The sequence below is a fragment of the Diadema setosum genome, chromosome 12 (assembly GCF_964275005.1).
Source record: "Diadema setosum chromosome 12, eeDiaSeto1, whole genome shotgun sequence".
In the NCBI taxonomy this organism is placed as follows: domain Eukaryota; kingdom Metazoa; phylum Echinodermata; class Echinoidea; order Diadematoida; family Diadematidae; genus Diadema; species Diadema setosum.
The window spans coordinates 16,387,241-16,410,031 of NC_092696.1; the positions used below are offsets into that span (position 1 = coordinate 16,387,241).

Genomic DNA, 22,791 nt, shown 5'->3' on the forward strand with positions numbered 1-22,791 from the left:
GTTTGATCTTCCTATACACCATTCCAAATAAAATAGTAATTAGGGCCTAGTATAGATCTGGAGCGTAGCCGTAGAGGATCTAGGATCAGTCTCAAACGAGAGACCTAGCCAGGCCTAGGTAACCAGTGAAGTGTGAGTTCTCACGGAAGAGTAGGCCTACTTATCCAAAAACTTAGGACCTAGTCTAGAACTGCGACCAGCCCCACGCAACGCGAAGCGTTGTACAGTACTGTATAGGACTAGACGTGGTCTAGGCCTTTGATAACTGTGTACAATTCCAAGGAGCACCCGGGGTTATGTTAGACCTTTGTTCAGTTTGGCAAGAGTTCCTTTTGGGACAGCCACCCATAAAAGTGAGTGCGTGTGTGCATCCGTGTGTATCGCAAGCAAGGCCACGGTTAGGCTAGGTAGAGTTGTAACTTGTACTAGTAGGACGCCTATAGGATCTAGATCTAGCTGCACTGACTCACTGTCTACTGTAGGCCTACTACTATGTACTAGTAGTCTACTAGTACGTAACGTAGTAGACTAAACTGCTATACACAGCGCAGTCACTGTAACACTGTAACAGCGTACTATTAAACAGCATCTTGTCGGGCTAGTAGAAATCTAACGGTGGTTAGTAGGCCTACTAGGATCTAGTAGATCTAGGCCTAGGCCTAGAATTACTACTACTACCTACTACCTACCTACCTACTGTTAGTACGTTAGTAGGACCTAACTTATGTTAGGCCTACTACTAATGTAATTGGGGTGGCTGTCCCAAAAGAATCTTTCCGCAGCGAGTCCGGGCGTATAAAAACGATGAACTCTTAAAATGGCTTACAAACTACACAATCGAACATTATAATCTAACGTTGAAATGACCTTATAAATATTAGAAACTAGAACTCTAGAGTCTAGTTCTTTGTTAGTAATATTAAACATTACCAAAATATTCAATGGGAAAAGTGTGACAAACAAGTCTTGCTATTAAGACGTTGGTACTCCCCAGCAAAAGTTTGCAAACTGCTGTAAAGATAGGATACGGTCCTCCAAGAAGGCAGCAACATGAGCAATCGTTCGCGAACAGTGTCTCCTCAATAAGAGAGAACCGTATAGAATCTACTGTTTTTACAGTGCTCAATTTGCAACCTTTTGCTGGTGAGTACCAACATCTGTAGTATAAGAGTAGGCCTAGGTCTAACACGTGTCGTTAGGTCTATTAAACTGTGACCAGCAGCCCCATACGCATAGCGTTACGCTATGCGTAGGCCTATGGGTCTGCTGGTCGCAGTTAGTCTAGGTCCTACAAGGTGCGTTTGTCGCGCTAGTCCAACTGCGCTGACTAGTCTATTATTTTTAGTATTGGGTCATATTAATGTTTGATTGGTGTTTTCGTAAGCCACCGTAAAAGTCCATCGTTTTTATCTGTCGCAAGTCGCTGATGTCTTGTTACGTAGTAAAAGCTAGCATACAAGACAAGTAGCAATATTTCTTTATTATTATTTGATATACAATATACTTTGCTAACACTACACAGGGTAACTCCGATATCGAAGCTCTGTTTGTCTGCCAACAACGGAGCTTCGAAGGAACGTAGACGTGTATTGTGAAATTTGCGAAGCACATCGTATGCGGAAATGATGTACAACACGATATTAACAAGTGGTTAACCAATTGTTCAATCAAAACAGCTTCACTCGAGAATTGTCAAATTGTATGCGGAAAACAAGTGACTGATGTGTGAAGGTATGTAATGTGGTGATGTGTGTTTACCAATTATATTGGCCAGCCGACGATTTATTCTTCGATATAATTATTGACATGATCCTGCTTTGAAAATGATTGAGTTACTTATCAAAATTTAGATGGATGACATTCCCTTTTTATGTGATTTATCTGTTGCAGTAGACACATCCTTTGACTGCCATCAACAGGAAACCTGGTTTTGCTGTAAAGAACAAAACCGTAAGTAGAATCCTTTCGTAAATACACAAGTTGGGGAGGAATTAAAAATGTGGAATACTTACTTTAGTTTAAAAACATGACTTGTTGAGATTTTATTAATCATAATTACAAGCTTGAACTTACAACAGTACCCTGTGAGAAAGTTATGTGTTCATCTAACTATACACAGCCCAGTCGCTGTACGTGCGTGGGTTCGCATAGCGTATAAACAGCGTCTGGTCAGCACTAGTGTTCATCATTGCATTGTAAGGTTCCACTGTGGTAGCTCATAAATGAAATTCGGAAACAGATTCATTCTTGCATGGGTGATCGTGAGCCTTAAACTAGAATCCACCATGATAAAAGTGTGTATTAGAGAATGAAAAAAAAAAAGAAGAAAGAGAAGATATGGAATTTTAAAATATTTGAAGAAATCAGATGAGTAAATAAGCAGATTATTACTGTTTAAAAAAAAAATGTCATCACTAGGTCTGTGTAAATGGCAAAATTGGTAAGCATCTATGTGGAGAGGGAGTATTGTACAAATGGAATACTCTTAAGAGGGGCCCTGGGGCGGCAACAACATCCTTTCTACATTGCCATCTTCTTGAAAACAATTGGAAAGATTTTTACCAAATTTGGCACTGACCATCTGCATTTTTCTGATTAGTGTTTTCAGCTCACCTGAGCCAAATAGCTCAAGTGAGCTCTAGCGATCGCTCACCATTCCCATCTTAACAACTGACAAGCAGATTTTAACCAAACTTGGAGGGAAATCTGTAAGGGGTGGGGAGTTAAAAATGTACATGTGGTGAGTGTAGCTCCCCAGGGTGCTCCAGGGTAGCATCTTTTGTTTAATTTACAAAAATGCCCCAAATCTGGCAATACTACATGCTGTGCTAGTATGGGCGCTAGACCCACAAGCTCTTTTTATGTATACTAATTCAAATATTGTCAAGATGTCACAACTTCTCTTTTACTTCTAATGATTTCATTAAAACATCTTGAAGTTTAAAATTCCCAAATAATTTACTTGCAAAAGAAAAATGTATCAACATGGCTGAATCTCTAAATTCATTATTCATTTGTTGTTCGCAGGTCTTTGTTGTTGAAAATGTCATAAAACTTGATAGTCTGAATCAATCTCTTCAATGCAGTTAAGATCTTTGTCCTTTTTGTACCAAATGTAGGAAACACCAATAATGGCTGCGCAACCATTTGAGACATCTCCAGCTATACTCCAAAGACTGAAAGGTATTATTTTGTTTCATTTTTTGGTGCTTGCCTTGATATAACATTCAATGTTTTCCTTTGTACGATAAAGCATGGAAATAGAACAACATGGCTTCTTCAAAGTGATTATTCACTTAAAATGAGTAAGACATACATGGCTGAACTTATTTTTCAGGTGGCCAGCTGGGCCACTTAACCAAGATGATTGGTGGGCAAATTCAATTTCAGATACAATTGCAATACAGAATGTAAGCACAAATTTCTGACTTTCATGAATAAATTTAATCAGCAAACATTGCTATGACTGTTATGAGTGGCCAACCGGGCTACAAAGGGCTCAGTTTTTGGTGCTCGAGAAAACTTTTGTTTTGCCAGTGGCAACTGGGCCACTGCTAAAGTTCACATACATTTATAATCTAAATTATCATTCTTCCAAATTACACATGTACACCTGTACATCAGCATGCAGTGGTGCTTCTTATATTCAAGTTAAATGTATGGCAAATTAGAGTAGTGGGCATTAACAATAATGACATTTTAAAGATCACCTATTTAATTCTGTGTATTCTACTGACTGGACTATGCAAGTACTTTACAACTGATCATTTGGCTCAAGAAATTCATGATAATCACCAGTTGACAAAACTGACATTAGTGACGACAATTTATTGTCTTTGTGTATTTCATTTTTATTTTGTCGTCCTATGAAAGTGAATTAGATGGACAATTAAGCGGCACATTACTGTTTTAAGCATATAACAGTAATGTTCTCCCCAATACTCTTGTTCACCTTAAAGTTGTTCTTTTTTTTTCAATTAAGATGAAATAACACCAAGTATTGACTGATCATGAGGATAGTAGAAGAAATGCTCACTCCCAAGGAGTTGTTTGTACCGACCCTGCTATCATTCTTGGGTAGAGCTGAGGTGAACAGCACCAAGGAAATGTTAACAGAATAGTAGATATTTATTTCATAAACCTCATTACTGAATATGTTTTATGACCAACAAGGAGAATCATTTTGTTTTACCACATATTTTCTAACTACAAGTATATTATTGTCCAAATTATTCCTCCGTACATTCCTAGAGAGCTGAAAGGCCTCGAAGAGGATTGGCTGACAGGCGGAATCCATTTGAACTGTATGAGGATGAAGCTTTTCAAGTGAGCTACATATTTTCGAAAGATACTCTGCCCTCCACCTCATCAATATGCTTGGAGGTGATCTGAGGAGGGACACAGATTGGAATGATGCACTACCTGTTCATGTGCAGGTGTTGACCACTCTCTACTTTTATGCCGTTGGTAAGTTAATACATTTTTGCTCATTAAATTTTACAAATTGCATTTTATATGTTTGTCCTTTTGTTGTTGCGGTTGTTCTTGTTCTTGTTCTTATGAATGTTCATATTGTTGTTTTGAGTAGTGAGGGGATTTATAACCAATCTCTGTGGGACCATCCATAATGGGAGGGAGCTGGAGGTTCCCTAAAGGTTGGTAATACAGGAGATTATGTGTACCCTGGTGAGCACTAGATCTGCATACTCTCTCTTAATGTTAGTATTGCTCAGCTTTTCTTTTATTTAGACTTTTAATTGTTTTCCTCATACCAGTGATTTAACAGAGCTGCAAAACATTTTTCTTCGTATCATTTTGTACCATTTTTGTTGTTGTTGTGGGGGGGATACTCCAGTTTACATGGGAAATTGTTGCATTTGGAACTTATTTCTATGGGAGTAGGATCAGTCATTTTCACAGGCTTAAATCAAATTATATATTTCTTTGTATTTTAATCAAATGTGTACAATTGAATTTGATAAAGGATTATCCACGCAAAAATCTATTTAAGTGGTTTCATACTTTTATTCAGATTCATTCCAGCAGATGCATGGGGACGAGGCATCAATGTCACAGTGGTCTGTTTGCAGAGTCATCAGAGACGTTTTGGAAGCCATCGCAAGGAGGAAGAGAGAATTCATCAGGTTTCCAACTACGAGAGAAGAGATTGAATCTACCCAGCAGAGATTCTATGAGTACTGCCGCTATCCAGGAGTCATAGGTGCTATCGATAGGACTCATGTCTCAATAAGGAGTCCTGGTAGGGAACAAGCCCTGTACTTCCTTAACAGGAAGAAGAGGTATTCGATCAATGTAAATATCCCGTCAGTATAATACTGTAATCCTCTTGTTTAATGCATCCACTGGCAAGAATTAGTTGGCGGGATCATATTAGCTGTACTCGTTACATACTCAAATAAAATATCAATGGTATTTTTCCCTCTGTGGTCATACACTGCAAAAATGATTGAGAACCATATTTCATTTGAATGATTGCCCTCTCCGCAAGTGAAATTTATTTGCATATCATATACTTCTCTTTCTTTTCTCGTCAATTTTCGATGAATGGCAATTCATATATCAGCAGTAAAATGTCTAACATTTATTGCTTTATAGAATGTAAATGTGATTAAATAGATATATCTAAATGTAAAGAAAATGACATCTCATTTAAAGACATTGCATTACAATAATTTCATATTATTTCAGGTCATGAGTCTCATCATCCGAACTTCTTTGTTACTGTATTACGACACTACGCTACTGTATGAAATGGCAACAATAATATTTTGTTAGTCCTCTGTCTCACTAAACAAATATAAATATCACCAGAAATGTAATCATGGCTTATTAGCAATGAAGCATGTTGTTTGATCATCGAATACATGCTGTCAAATAAATAGTTACCCTTTTCTATTCAACTGGTTTACTTTATCCCCAAAAAGTATATGCATATATACAAACAGTGGATATACATGTAGACCCCATTGAATTAATGTTGAGTTAAAGAATCTTAAAGTGTACAGTGTACATCAGTTACATTTAAATGGATCATATAGTTTTGGTGGAGGCTTAAAGGAGACCGGATGATTTTCAGATTTTTACATTTGAACAACTATAAATTAGTAATACTGAGGACAGAGGTTTAGAACTTGTGATAATTGGGATGAAGAACAAGAATATTTTCAAAATTTAGAACTAATTGCAATGAACAAGGATGATGACATGGCAGAGTCACATAAGAATGCATGAGTTAGGGCTCAAGGAAGCAGAACAAAAGAAGAAGGCATTCATAGATTATTCACAGGTGAACTCGCAATCAAGCGGTATTGTAATGGAATTACACTGCTACATTTCTGAAACACCCTATGTGTCAACCTCCTATGTCATCATTCTTGTTCAGTGTAATTTGTTTAAGGTTTCTCAAAGTATTGTTTCTCTGCTCAAGAACCACAACAAATTCCACAAATCTATACATGGAGTACTGAGTAGTCGATTTATGTACTACATGATGTGAAATTATGAAAATTGTCTGGAATATGTCCCTTTAACTTAAGGTTTTTTGTTATTTTCATTTTTTTTTTTTTTTTTTTGGTGAGATAGTGAGACACCTCTTATGAAATATGAAAGAGCATGCAATTCCAAGAGGGATTCAATGTTTCTCTGATGAAAATTGGTTTTGAAATGGCCAAGATATCCAAAACAGAGTGATCCTAATAAAGTGTGGGACCTACATTTTATTATGATTGTTTTGTTTTACTTTGTTTTTTGATGTTTCAGCTATTCCAAACCCGATTTTTGTCAAATAAACTTTGAATTCCTCTTAAAATGGTATGCTCTGTACTATTTCGTAAGTGTTTTCTTGGTATCTTGCAAAAAAAAAAAAGTTAAAGCCTAATTTTCATCTCCATCAATACTGTACCATCCCTTTAACACATTCTTAGTGAAATTGTCAAAAATAGTAAACTATGCATAGTCATGAACATTGCAATGTCATGTAAAGGCTGAAGGTGATTGGTTAGATCGAACTGAAGTTTACTCTCATTGGCAATCCTTGCCAGGTCCAAGACGTGTCAAAAAGTGACAATAATCCTGTATACGTGTAAGTGGCTTATGACTTTGGAAATTGTTAAAATCACACAATTCATCAAAAGCCACCTCAGAGAATGCTAGAATGTCTATCCAAATATCCCAGGAAGTGTCTCCTAAGCTTGAATAAGCCACAGAGTCGCTCCACATTTCATAGGCATAAGAAAAATCTCAGATGGCTACAGTTGATTAGATCCGGGGACACTGACAGTCATCTCTCTCTTTATAATAATGCCTTTTTATCAGGATTTATTCTGTACTACATGTAGTTCAGGAAAGTTGGCAGATACTATATTTGCATGTTCATGTATTGTCCATTTCACTGTCTTGCATTTCTAATTTCTAAATATTTAACACATTACTAGTGTAGTAGAGGATAAAACTACCGAGCATGGCTAACGTACTGTACATTGTAATGCCATTCTGACAAAGTACATTATTATGTTGTTGGTAATCAGGATTTGTCACTAATCAAAAATTATGTGATCATACCATATACTTGTGACTGCTCAGAAGGTAAAAACCATACAGTTAAACATTGGGAATGAACAATAGAATTATTTAGGTCTGGACAATATACAAGACTTTAGATAAGGTAAATTAATTAAGAATGTCCTGACATACATGTGAGCAGAAAATATTTTTAACAGGAGGTTATGTAAAAAGGGAAGCTGTGGTCATTTGATAATGCTGAGGAACTGTATTCCCACAGTTACCACCTTCTCATCTGGACTGACCATTGGACAAGGGAAACATTATACCTGTTGATAAGTGGTAATCTTATTATCTTAATTGTGGCTACTCTGGACAAACTGTTGTTGGCCTTATTCAGGGCTACCCGGTATACGAAGACAGGTGGTTGGGCACTTGTAGTCAGTCTGGGCGTCTATCAAAATATCACGTGTCCAAAACTGAAGGATTTTAGTGGCCCACTCGTGTTGTTAGGGAAACAGGGATACTTGATACATTGTGTTATGTATTGTTTGGGGGCCAAGAGGAGGATGGGCTGAATATGATAATGATGTTCACAGGAAGGTTGAACAAAACTATCCTGCTGGAACAGAGACAAGTTACTTAAAATCCAACATCTCAAGTAGGTTCGGGGAGTCTTTACTCTCTTAACCCTAACTAGGCCGGGGGGGGGGGGGGGGGGGCCTCCGAGGCCCCCCCCCCCCCTCGACGTTCCGCGCGATGTATCGCTAACGCGAAAAGCTATCGCCGCGACGTTTCATGACTTTTTTCCTTTGAGTCTCCCGCATCTTTTGACACCAAATTTGCGATGTCCGGGTGCGCGGTTCCGAAGTTGCGCATAAATATGGACGTGCATGTCAGACCAAAAATTGCTCAAAAACGTGAATTTCAATTGCAAACTGTGCTTACAGGCAAATTTCATAAAAGTATGATTATTTTGGGGTTTTATTGATAAAAATCAATTAATAACATATTTTCTTGATCGGAACAATGTCGCGGACAAGTTTCATTGAAAAAAACAATGAAAAACATAAAGTCGAAAAACAAAGAAATACATAAGAAATTCAAAAAACAATAAGATACTTAAGAAATTTTTTTCTGATGGCACAATTTTTTTCGCCTATATTTGCTCAGGACACTAAAAAGAACATTTACACAAAAAATGTGCCCATTTTGAGCTTTATTTAGTGATTTATACCAAATTGTCTGATTTCATGCATCATTATGAATAAATTAGCATAATTTAGCATAAATGATAATTTTTTTTTAAATTTAACTTCGTGGTACTTTAGATTACATCATAGGCAATGTGTGTGCCAATTTTTGGCTAGTTAGGGTTAACATCTCACATGTATAGCGATAAATAAAGTCATGTACATGCAGTAATTTTGTGTTTTACAACTTTGTTATTTTTCGACAGAGTTTACATGTGGTCGACATTGTTAAACCTTGGTTGTTGTTTTTTTTTGTAAGAGTCATCATAATCCATCAGCTGCACAATATTTTCTGCAATTTGATATCTTCATGTACGTTCATAATTACCAGTGAAATGATCCTAATACACTGTAGTAGCATTGTTTCTATCATTTAAGCAAATGGATATGAATGAATAAAAAGGTACACACTGTTACTGTCACGCGAGTCATACATGTACTTGCAAATTTGTAAAAGTACATTGTCAGGCCATTGGATGGCCGGTGATTAAAAATCGTCATTTATGACTGAACTGTTTTACAGTACATACTATGTGCATACTTTGTGAGACCATGTCTGATGTATTTTTAATTGTAATTACATAATTTGTACACTAACCTGACTGTACAGTTCTGGTTGAGGTGAGGATTTAGCTTTTAATGTTTGAAAGATATTCAGAAACCACTCTATGAGATGTCAAAGAGCATACAATTCTAAGGGGAATGAAAAGTTTATTTGATGAAAATCGGTTTCGAAATGATTGAGATATCCAAAAACAAGGTGAAACAAAGAGATCCTAATAAAAGGCGTGGTCAAGAACCTTTTATTATTATCGCTTTTTTGATATCTCGGCAATTTGAAAACCAATTTTCATCAAATGAACGTTGAATCCTTCCTGCAACGTGAGTATGGTCATCCAGGTCAGGGTCAGTAGTTTCCATCCAATGTGTGTGTGTGTGTGTGTGTGTGTGTGTGTCTTTCTCTCTCTCTCTCTCTCTCTCTCTGTCAGTGTGTGTGTGTGTGTGTACATGTATTTGCATTGCATTGAACATACATAAGACTCAGCAACAGCATACAGGGGAAGGAGATATGTTTTTCATGTTTTAATGTTTTTCATGTTTAAAAAAACACAACAACAACAACACAATGCTAGGTGTGTACTGTACTGAGCATGCTCAGTGTAATATAAAATAGGGGAAATCCCTTTTCTGAGGTCAAGTCCACTGTTGAAACCACGGTTTCATTTGAGTCCACTGTTGAAACCACGGTTTCATTTGAGTCCACTGTTGAAACCATGGTTTCAAACCGTGGACTCAAATGAAACCGTGGTTTTTTGAGTCCACTGTTTGTGAATCGCAGACTCGAAACCACGGTTTCTAAAAACCATGGTTTCTAGAAACCGTAGTTTCATTTGAAACCACCTTTGTGAATTCGGGCCCCAGAGTTTAGACAGGATGATGACACGACCACGTGTGAACACGTACGGGTGTGTTTGGCAACCGCGTGCACACAATACACACATAATCTCTTCCCGCTGAGCTGTGCGGGTATAAAACTGCACGTTGTTAGTTTCTTTGCGGCTGCTTTGCAATCTTGGTGATCTGAAAATTCCAAGGAGCCGGAGACTTTCTTGTATTGCTAATCTCGACCTACGCATACTGTAAGCGACAGAACATCTAATAAGGTAGGATTATAGCTCATGGCAAAATATTGTATGGATCTCATTGCTAAAACGGTATTTATATAACGAATCTGCTCTCATGGCCTAGTCCCATATGTGTATATCGGTGTTAGTAATTGCTTGTTATTCGTAGGCAATGCATGAATCCATTATGCAATAGACACTGTCTAACCGTCACAAGGCGATAGATATCTCTTTGTCTGACCTGTGCTGTGTAACACTAACAGTAACACTCAATAGTTGTGGTTGTGTCCTGACTTTAGGTTTCTAACAGTAACTTTTGTGTGTGTGTGTGTGTGCTGTACATTGTGTGTGTGTGAGATAAATTTAACTAGAATCTAGACCTAGTAAAGTGTGCCTAAGTAACTTTTCTACATGCTGAGAAAGTAAAGTAGATCACTCTTGGTGACGCACCTCCAATTAAAACTCCATTATTAGGAGTAGGGTTTCTACATTTTTGTACATTGTGTTTTAGACTAGAGGGGAAACTACAATGTAGTGTAGTAGTAGCGCCCCCTAGCGGTTTCACCCTAACCCCCCTGTCTACAGGGGAGGTATAGACCGATTCAAGTGACTGTTCATGGAAGTGCGCCCTCTTATGGCGACGCCATAACTGGGGGCCAACCAGGCCGGGTCGGCAAGCGCCCTGCGTGCGTGGCAAGGGTGCCAGCGGCAGCCAGTGCTTTTACCACCCGGCGCCAGCCGGCCAGCTAGCTATCTCTGGCGCTGGCAGCGATCGACGCATCTGGATTTGTGACAACTAGAGTCTACTTTTTTTTTTTTTTTCGCTAGCTAATTAAAAAAAAAAAAAAAAAAATTAAACAACTTCTACCGACTATGAGCGAATGGGTAGATGACATACGGCTGTAGCCAAAACTTGAATTTCAAGGTAAATATCGGTACGATCCGTGAGTGTTTGTAGACTCTATTTCTTTGGCGATGACTTGGTTACTCGCGTGTAAGCCCCATATATTCACATTTGTGTAAGAGAATAAAAACCGCTGGGGAGAACTATGGCTAGGCGCAGGCAGACGTCTTGCTAGTAAGCATAGACTGTTGAGAAGTTAACTGGTATAATTAGATACAAATAATGAATAAGAACCTTCAGCTAGAGATGGCGCTATAAATTGCAACCTATCAGTTAAATTGAACCTTTTTAGGCTTTTGCCTTTACTCGGGAGTCTCGGGCCAGCGGGGTAGAATCTGTCTAGATCTACGTTAGATCTTGTCTAGAGTTCTAGGCAAGAGTCCAGACTAGATCTAGACCTATTGACTTCTAGAACCCTACATCCTATATCATTTTCGGTTGTCGATAACTTCAGGTAAGCCTAACTAAGTAAACCAAAAGGAATACAAATCTAGGCGTTTCTAAGCCGTATAAACTTAAATTACGTTGCCTGATGTCAACAACCAAAACTACTTGGGTCTAAGTAACTTTGCATAACATCACCCTAACGCCTAAGATCTGCAAAAGAGATTTTCAAATCATACTTTCTTAATAAATTATGATTATGAAACGGATGTTTGCCACCATCCATGGTTTATATTTAAAAGTACAGTAAAGGTACCGGTTTTCGACACTTTAGCACATGGGTCAATCCATGTCGAATCATCCAGTGCTTGTTACCCGACCCCCTCCGATTTTCTTAAAAATCGCACCAAATGTTCCCCAAAGTGTCTGACGGAAAATCCCAAAATATTTTGCCCCAAGGTCAATTGGTTGCTAAGATACAGCCTCACATAGCAGCCGGTGCGCATTCCAAAAAATTAGTTAAAAGAAAATTAGGCATTTTTGATTGACTGTTTTAGCATGGATATTAATGCAAAAATGTTCATTATCTGGAAATTGAGAGAACTTTATAGTCTTTGCCAGAAAAACTTACTGTGACGCGAAATTGACTTTTCGTTAACGTGCACGAGGTCACCGAAAATGGTGTTAAATGTTAAGTTTGAAAATTTTAATGCATATTTAGAGGCTAATATCTTCCACATTTCATCACCTTAGGTTCTGAAATATTATGCTGTTGAAGGCTTTGACTTGCTCAGTAATTTTGAAAAAAATCAGCGCATTCATGCGCACCGTTTTTACGGAGAGCGCCCTCAAAGTTGACAAAAATGAAAAATGTGCCAAATTCAAGGTCACGGATCACCCTTCGTCCCACCTTGGAATGGCATCAATTTTTGTGTATTGATGGACATTTACCTATATTATCTTGGGTTACCAAAGAAATTTTGCTACCGAAATGTTCAATGGCAAATTTACCCCACCGAAAATGGTCGTAAACGGCCAAATTTCCATGTAATATCATATATTGGGTTTAGAGGACATTTCAAATGTCCACACTTTCAAGATGAAAAGCACTAACCCTGTGATATTTGCAGTAGGCATAGTCTGTTATACATATTTCAGTAATATATACCACAAAACACTTTTATTACTTAATAACGACCTTGAAATTTAATCCAAAATTTGATAAAAACAATATAATTGCTCCATTTTCCTCATTGCACTACATATAAATACGTGTTTTGAAAGACATTTCACAGAGCAATATTTCAAGAATTATGAAAGCTGAAAGCATACCTTATTAAGGTTCTAAAGTATTTGTGCTCTTCTTTCAGATTTAGTGTCAATTTGATCATGAATGTTTTACCCTTGACCTTGAAGCCCTTCTAAAAATAGCTGTAAATTTGTTAACTACAAATTACACACCCGACAGGTGTATTATGGCATGATATACTTGTGATTCTTTCACAAACACAAAAGCTTTTTATGGTGTAAATGTATATACTGGAATTAATCTACACTCATGCTTGCAAGATATGTTACAATTAATAACTTTGTTCTGACAATGACCCTCAATTTCAATCAAAAAAGGGGACAGTAATATTTTGTGATTTTGTGTGCATTTCCTATGGAAAACAGTGCTTTGTTTGGAAACTCATAAAAACTTGACCATTTTTACTATCTATCACTTTGATTGATTAATTTTATTCTGGTTATGGTAGAAAAGTGGCCCGTGACAATTTCCAATAAAAGAAAACACAGTTATGCTTCAGAAAATGAAAAACAAAGAAATACATAAGAAATTCCAAAAACAAGAAAATACATAAGAATTGAAATGATTTTGGAAGTTTTCATAAGGTACAGAACAAATCCCCCGAAAAAGAAGACTCTCAGTCCTTTTAATGTGCGTTTCACAGGCTAGAATAAGAATCTATATTATGTTGGGCGCAACGTCCAATCATTATCAACTATTATTCAGTACAATATCATAATACAGGTCTTTATGGAGAGGAATAGGCATTTCTCGTGATTTTGAAGGTCATAAATTGAGGGTCATTGTCAGAACAAAGTTATTAATTGTAACATATCTTGCAAGCATGAGTGTAGATTAATTCCAGTATATACATTTACACCATAAAAAGCTTTTGTGTTTGTGAAAGAATCACAAGTATATCATGCCATAATACACCTGTCGTGTGTGTAATTTGTAGTTAACAAATTTACAGCTATTTTTAGAAGGGCTTCAAGGTCAAGGGTAAAACATTCATGATCAAATTGACACTAAATCTGAAAGAAGAGCACAAATACTTCAGAACCTTAATAAGGTAGGCTTTCAGCTTTAATAATTCTTGAAATATTGCTCCGTGAGATGTCTTTCAAAACACGTATTTATATGCAGTGCAATGAGGAAAATGGAGCAATTTATTGTTTTTATCAAATTTTGGATTAAATTTCAAGGTCATTATTAAGTAATAAAAGTGTTTTGTGGTATATATTACTGAAATATGTATAACAGACTATACCTACTGCAAATATCACAGGGCTAGTGCTTTTCATCTTGAAAGTGTGGACATCTGAAATGTCCTCTAAACCCAATATGTGATATTACATGGAAATTTGGCCATTTACGACCATTTTCGGTGGGGTAAATTTGCCATTGAACATTTCGGTAGCAAAATTTCTTTGGTAACCCAAGATAATATAGGTAAATGTCTATCAATACACAAAAATTGATGCCATTCCTAGGTGGGACGAAGGGTGATCCGTGACCTTGAATTTGGCACATTTTTCATTTTTGTCAACTTTGAGGGCGCTCTCCGTAAAAACGGTGCGCATGAATGCGCTGATTTTTTTCAAAATTACTGAGCAAGTCAAAGCCTTCAACAGCATAATATTTCAGAACCTAAGGTGATGAAATGTGGAAGATATTAGCCTCTAAATATGCATTAAAATTTTCAAACTTAACATTTAACACCATTTTCGGTGACCTCGTGCACGTTAACGAAAAGTCAATTTCGCGTCACAGTAAGTTTTTCTTGCAAAGACTATAAAGTTCTCTCAATTTCCAGATAATGAAGATTTTTGCATTAATATCCATGCTAAAACAGTCAATCAAAAATGCCTAATTTTCTTTTAACTAATATTTTGGAATGCGCACCGGTTGCTATGTGAGGCTGTATCTTAGCAACCAATTGACCTTGGGGCAAAATATTTTGGGATTTTCCGTCAGACACATTGGGGAACATTTGGTGCGATTTTAAAGAAAATCGGAGGGGGTCGGGTGACAACTTTTCTGAAAATTGGATGATTTGACGTGGATTGACCCACATTTCCTTGTTTACCATCAGTACTGCACCGTTTTACCTTGGAATTTCGCTATGACGTTGAGCTACAAAGGCCAATGATAATATGCCTTGAACGAATTTCAATTTGAATGCACTCGTGTTCAATTCTAGCGATTTCCGTCACGCCGTCGCTGGCATCAGATTTCGACACCCAGCATCATATTTCGACACAATCACTGCGCGCATCACGCATAAATCACATGGCGCGTACAGTATGCGTACACTGCATTGTGGACGCAAACCAGCAAAGTACCGGCGCAAGAACTTGTTGTTTCCTCTATAACGTGTCTTATAATGGGAATGTCGAAATCTGGTGCCACATTCTCAAAGCCAACTCTTTCTGCAAGTTTGCTCATTTATCACGAATTCAGCCATGAAATTACTAAAGTCGATTATGAAATCAAACATCAGGATTTGGCAAACAAACTGATACTAAAGTAAGATAACCGGCATGGGTGAATTTCATTTTACGGCGATGTTTACAAAATGCGTCATATTGTTTGAACACCTAAAAATGGCCGACATCAAATTTTCTGCTGACACTGTGTTGCTTTTCTTCTGAATATTCTACCGTCGGATTATGATGACAAGTGACAAACGGTGTTTATATAAGGCTAGAAATGTGATTGATAACTTGGTTGATTGTTGAAGTCAGACGTTTGTATTGAGTATAAAATCTAATAAGAATTATCTGCTGGGTGTCGAAATCTGGGTCCTGTCGAAAACTGGTGCACTAACGGTATCACTTTATCAAAAATCAAATTCAGAGTTTCAGGCCAAAATTGAATATGGTCAATTCAGTGCTGAACATTAAAGAAGTGAAATCAATAGGCCCCTATAAGAATTGAACGCATCTTGAAACATTTATTTAGCTGTAGTGTAGGCTGTAAAATGTGTGACATAATAATATAGTATAGCCAGGAAGTGTATTCTAACTTTGGCAAGTAGTGCACAAAAGCATTGAAAAAAAAAAAATAAGTCAGTGAATTATCAAAATCTTTGATCTGAACTTGTCTTCTATTAAAATGAACAACATATTTTACGAATATGCAGTGAAAGCCTAATCAAATAGAGAATCTAGTAGGCATAGTTTGTTTCGATATCTATGCATTTTTTATGCCGTTGTATTTCACTTAATTGTCTCTAACATTGTATATTTATCATGCGTCAGTGGTGTCTGAATTGCACACACTGCCGTGAAGCTTCCATTTCCATTGTTTTTTTTTTCTGTTATTTGTGCACCCAACAACTGCACAATATGTTTTCCTGATCCTTCCTCTGAAGCTTTCATTGTAGATCAATATGTCTGAATCACTCAATTTGTCCAAAAGAAAAGCATTAAAAGCCGCTGAACGACTTTTCCCACAGTGAGTAAACAATCACAATATTAGCGCGGCGGTCGCCGGCCGCGGCGCAGCGGCCAGGCCCGGCTAACTATGCGCGACGGGTACGCTAGGCTGTTGAGCTGCAAGTGCAACTCGCTGGGTTGCTAGCTCACTGGAAGCCCCCGTTTGGCCCCCAGTTATGGCGACCGTTATAGCGCCGCTAGCGGCGGTAGGTGAATAGGTCATCGAAATTGAATCGGTCTATAAAAGGGATTGCCAGTGCGCGCATCCCTCAGTTGTGACCTGGAATCTGATTGAAAGACATACTGACTGAGCTACAAGACAAGTTACAGTTGCAACTCACCAGTAGTGCCGGTAAGTAATACCGTTACTACAACAGTGGCGTCACGGACAATTGTCCTACTTCCTGTGCCATTGTTTTCGTGGACATAGAGCCGCAATTTAAGCTGACTCCGCTGCCGCTATTATTTTCGCCAACAGGCGTTGCACTCTATACCGCACCGATACGCGAAGGGTGGAGCACATGCGACGGAGCCGAGGCGAGAGCTCTTGGCAGCGCGAGGGAGCTTGGCGGTGTCCACGTTTGTCGATTGTTCCTGTAGTGTAACTCGTTTTGTGCTTGTTTTGTCTCTTGTCTTGGTGTAATCGTTTTCATTGGTACTTTTGCTTGTTGGGGAGGAGGAGTGTGTTGATTGTTTGAGTGACAGTGCGTGATTTGTAACATCTTGCACTAGACCAGGCCCACCTGTAGAACTCAGGGAGCTCCAAATTCATTGAAAGATCATCTTTTCTGATTGTTCTAGTTGCAAGCGTGTTTCGTTTGTTAGTTTGATTGTCGATGGTGTTTGCTGAAATTATTCTTCGGCGTGATTTCAGCTTGTGAGTGCGATTGTCATTGTTTGCGTGGTGCGTTTTTCTTTTTAAACGTGGTCCAGGTCTAGATCTCGGTCTAGCCCTGTATACGCGTTACGTGTATTTGCGTGGTGGTCGTCTGCGTGCTAGATCTACATTTGTCATTATTTGTTTCACGTGTTTCGTTCCACACGTGTCTCGGTGGCTTGGGTAGGTGGACCTCCCTTGCCCCATTCGTTGCGTGATATCACTGTATTCGTTGCGTGTTGTATCCCTGTGTATACCTGTGTGTCCCAGTTCAGGCGAGTTTTAACTTGCCTGATATTTCGCGCGATAGCGTTGCCGGATAGCTCGTGTGTGCGGTGTGTATTCACTGTACTCGCTAGCCGTTCTGTCAAAGCTTCCATTGTGTTCAGGCTCTGGCGTGCACAGTTCTCCACGTCCATCGTGTGTAAGGAGGGAGGGTATTTCCCTGCGGTGAGCTGCGCGCCTGTTGTGCTGGACCTCTCTGGCATCGCGTTCCCCTTTCAGTGTGTATTCGTATAGAGCGGCTATTCGTGTTCTTCTTCGTGTTTCCCCTGTTGCGCTCTCTAGTCTCACCTACTTCTCGCAACTTGCGAGATTCGAAGCGCGATCTCCTTTCTTTCTCGATCGCGTTTTCTATTGTCGCGCTCATTCTCTCTTTGTTCGTTGCGTCGACATTTTCATTTTCTACTGTCATTCTGATTTTCTTGCTACCTCTATTTTGCCCTTTCCAGTGCTCTCCTCTCTGTTTACAAGCTGCTTTACCTCGTGGAACGTTCGTGTTTTTCTATTTTCGCGGGAGTATTTTGCCCCGCGATTAGTCAGTGGCAGCGGAAGTCTGTGCATTTCCCCACTTTTTGTGGGAGATATCCCCCTCTACGTGACGGAGTGCTACGTCCTCCTTTTCGATTGGGAAGGAGGAAGTTGGTGGGCACCATTCACTCCTCTTGGTGAGGAGGGCCTGTCATTATTTTCTCCTTTATTTAGGAGGATTGGATTGCATTTCTCCTTTTGCTGTGCAGAATTGCAACAGTTTATACAATAATTTTTAATTGTTTGTGTGACTGTCCCTTGCCTGACTGGTGCTACCACTTGGCTCATTCAATCTGCATCATTTGGCGGTGCTGAAGGACATCATTCCGGTGAGTACACTGTATCTGATACATTACTCCGTTAACTTTTGATTTGTTTGTTTGGATTTTAGATTATTACTATTTGTTTTGATTATCTGTAGTGTATAAACCTTCATGCTGTTACTGTCATTTTGGATTGTTTTGCAGATACGAAAATAGTTCTGTATCCGTAACCACATTTGACTTGGGCCTAGTTTATACTGCTTATGACGTGTGCTGTATTGCTGCTGTGCGTCGGGTGTGTCGCATGATACATTGATTGCGTGTTGTCCTTTTCATTTTCACTTGTGCTGGTGGTAAAGTTAATTGTGACTGATTGTTTTGCTTTTGCCTTTGTGTTTGTACGGTAACTTCTAGCGTAAAGAGATTGTGTTTTCATAAATATCTGTTTTCCTGCAAGCACAGATTTATTTCTCTAGCATTGCCATATTCTATTCTGGTTTTATATTTGTGGGTCCTAGACTACTGAGTCTTACCCAAGTTGAGTTGTCACTGTGACCTCCCTATTCTTGTGATAAGGGAGGAGTGAGATCTGAACAGCTGTGATTATTTTTCAAGTGACATCAGGCAATAGAAACGAATTGTAGTTTTCCATTTTAGGTTCGTAATTAGTAGCCATATATGTTTACAATTGTATCTGGTGTTTGTTTTGAATAGTATTTTGGGAGTGTTTGAGTAGTAAAAACTAAAGTGAGTAATAGTTTGTGTGTCAAATGACGTGTTGCTGATTATGATAATTACAGATTGTGGTAATTGGTATATCATTGGTTAGTACCAGTGAGTATATGTTTAAGGTCTTTTCTTCATTAATACATGTTGATTTAGTTTAGTTATTGGACCTGTTTTAAACATATTTGTTGAGTGAATAGGTTGTTTGTATGATTGCTAGTCATGGCGATGCCCATTAATTATTTATCCCGTAATGAGTTTGTACATCTTGGATTGTCGTTAATCCAAGTCAATGACATTTTGAAGCTCCGGAATGAGCATGGAAATGTCACTCAGGACTTGTTGGAGTCCTCCGACATTCCAGGGATCGAGGATCTCATCCCGAAATTTGTGTTCTGTCCGCAGTTAGAGCCTGAAGAGTCTTTACCTTCAGACACTGCGACTGCGGATCCCATTGAGACATCAAGGGGAGGAGTCCAATCTCGGGGGACTTCCCCGTACCCCCATGATGTATATCCTCCCCCCAGGGAGGATCAAACAGGGAAGACCCCATCTTCCCATGCAGGGCAGTTGCGTCACTGCTCAGTGCAGCAAGATAGATCCCGACAAGACACCCTATGTGGGAAGTCATGGAGATGCTTTCGATTATGACACCTCTGCCTCCGACTCCCAAGAATTTGAGGGTGTAGCAATCGGACAGAAAAGATTTCAGCGACGTGGAGCTCCCAGAGGGAGTAGTTGGAATGATAGGGAGTACTCCCGAGATGGAGAGAATATTCACTCCCTACCCCAAGAGCGTTCATACACACGTATGGGTGGAAGGGCACCGCGATGGGATTACAATGAAACCCAGTGGGGTAGGCAGGAGGGGTACCCTCCTAGCTCTGCCAGGAGAAGTGACTCCCATGACTTCTCCAATGATAGGCCTGGGATGGACCCACCACACCACTGGGGTTGCGAATCCCTCCCAAAGACTGTTACCTTCGATGGAACAGGTAATTGGAGGGCGTTTTGCCGCAAATTTGAGGCTTTCGCAAATGCGAGAAACTGGAGCCCGGCCCAGCGTTTGGATCAATTATGCTGGTGCCTGCTGGGCAAGGCTAGCAATTTCTTTGAGCTCCTGATTAGTCGCGAGCCGGAGCTCAAATATTGCGAAGTCGTCTATCGCTTTGCAAAACGGTTCGATCGTCAGGAGCCAGCGGAGGCTGCGCAATTAGAGTTCAGCACTGCCAGTCAAAGCGCGGAGGAATCTCTGTGCGAATGGGCGGATCGTTTGAACGAACTTGCTAGTCGCGCATTTCCAGAAGTCCCAGAGAGAGCGGTGCAGTGACAGCTGGTACTCCGTCTATGCCAGGGGTGTACTGACAAGGAGGCAGGGTGGTATGCCCTTGACCGACACCCCCTGAGTGTAGACGACGCAGTGGAAGCCTTACGGTGGTATCAACACTCCCGTATAGCAGTGTATGGCAGGCCACGCCAAGTCAAAACCATGGCCCTCAACCCAGAAGATGAGGGAGAAGCCCAGGACTGTAGGGTGGAAAATGCCCCCTTACATTCAGGTCAAGGAGGTACACGAAATGGCCAACCTTTGCCCACATTGGAGTGCCGATTATCAAATTTAGAAGGCTATGTTGAACGATTGAGTAACAGGTTGAATCGCCTAGCATCCATGGAAAACATACTGGGATCCATGGGAAGGAAGCTAGACAATTTGTCGTCCTTAGGAAAACAGTTGAATCAACAAATGGAGAGACAGAACCCCTGTAATTCTGGGGGAGCTCCAAACTCTCCAGGACAGCAACCCCTTTGCGTCCACTGTGGAAAGGAAGGGCATGTTGAAAGGAACTGCCCAAATATGTCCAGACCTAACAACAAGAAGGTGCCACTCAGGAAAACCGAGGAGTCAAACTCGTCGGGGTCGGAGGATTAGGCCCTGCTCCGACCTGCACAACTGAGGGCCAACCTTCCACTGATATCCAGTACATTGCTGGAGATGAGGATGGCAGTAGCCAGCCTGAATTTATCCCAGTATTTCCTATATTGTCACCAGACAGAGAGGGAGTAAACCAGGTAGGCGATGCACCCTCTAGTCAGAAAGGAAATACAGGTCAGTCAAGAGATGAAGATAAATCCTGTGGGGTGAGTCCCTTGAGGGAGTTGGACCCTCAAACACCCCTAGATGAGGTGGCTGTATGCAAGGTGAGATCAACTCCCTTGTTTGCAGTACCTATAAAGGTAGGTAACCATTCTCTAAAGGCAGTGGTGGACACTGCGGCGGAAATATCCATCATATCCCACAAGGTGTATGAAAAGTTACAACCTTGTCCACAAAAGATCAGGGATGTGTTTATTTCCGCAGATGGCCGTGATTTGAGGATGCCAGGTATGATTGTAGACCCCATCCGGATCAAGCTAGGGGGTTGTGAGTTCTTGACGGAGGTTTATGTGGCCCCTATCGAAGGTGAAATGCTGTTGGGGTTAGATCTCCTCCGTAAGTATAGAATTATATTGCACCTACAACATTCACGGCTAGAAATTGGGAATGTTCACATCCCAATGATGCATGGTGAACAGTCACCATATGGACGAGCTTCTTGCGTGTGCTTGTTGAAACGCGCAATCATCCCTCCAAACACCTTGAAGAGGATTACTGGTGTGATACACCAGCCAGAGAAAGATTTTGGGATTAAGTTTACCCAGGGTGTATGCGTGGCGGTATCCCACGCTACTTATGCAGTAAGGTGAAAGGGATAGGATAGGCATATATATCAGGGCCACCCCCCTGTAAGGAGTTAACAGAGGTGTAACAAACCACCTCTATGCTTTTTCCTGTGATTGTGGAAGGTGGATTTATCACACCTACTAGGTAGGGGTTTACCCTGCATTGCTCCCCAGTATACTGGGTGAGTAGCTTCCCTGGTGGTTGGGACACTAGGGAAGAGTAGGAATGTTTTTCATTTTTAAAAGGCGATGAGGAAGATCCCATCACCTTTCTTGGGTGTAAGAAGTACTCCCATGCCTGTTTGGAGCTGATACAGCCCTATACCTGTAAAGAGAGTGGTGGCTGTCACCACTAGATATTAGTTCTATAACCTAATGGGAGGATCAGACCCCCACGCAAGTATAAAATATAGTTTGTATAGGATTTTGTAGGATAAAAAGGATTTGGTTAGGTATCTGTTTGAAAACAAAATTAAAGGCATTTTTGGTTTTGGTGGCCAAAACAACATATTTGTTATGGTTCGTCAACTAAGCTTCAGTTGCATTCTTTGCACGTATTTGTTTTAAGAATGTTTTCTTTGGCGGTTTTTATTTGTATATTGGTGTTCCTTGTAATAGGAACAGTCTTATATTTTGGGACTCAGGTCATCATCCCATGAGAGGAGTGTTTCCTCTATTTTAAGGTGTTGTTTTTAATGCTAGTTGGGGCTATAGGGTCTTTACTTCCTCCCAAGATCAACGGTCCCTTGCACCTCCATTCAGTACATGAGTGACCTAGGCGGTGGCCCGCTGAACTGCCCTCGGCAGACCCCCGAGGGCTGGTCAGATTGTGCATTCCCATGGGTGGGGCTCTGCGAGATCCCCGGTTGTGCGGGATTTGGGGGTTATAGTTAGGTCTTTATTTTCGCCGGGGTTGATTTTTTTTTCCTATTATGCCCCTTGTTTTTTAAAACGGGGGGGGGGGGGGGGGGAATGTAGT

The 22,791-nt window shown here is 39.9% G+C and overlaps 1 long non-coding RNA gene across 1 annotated transcript; it reads left to right on the forward strand.

Moving 5' to 3' along the window:
• The first annotated feature begins 1,812 nt into the window (after positions 1-1,812).
• LOC140236146 (uncharacterized) lies at positions 1,813-5,126 on the forward strand. Its single transcript, XR_011901757.1, has 4 exons — positions 1,813-1,950; positions 3,120-3,183; positions 4,252-4,467; positions 5,033-5,126. It is a non-coding gene; the product is annotated as an uncharacterized lncRNA (long non-coding RNA).
• The last annotated feature ends 17,665 nt before the right edge of the window (positions 5,127-22,791 follow it).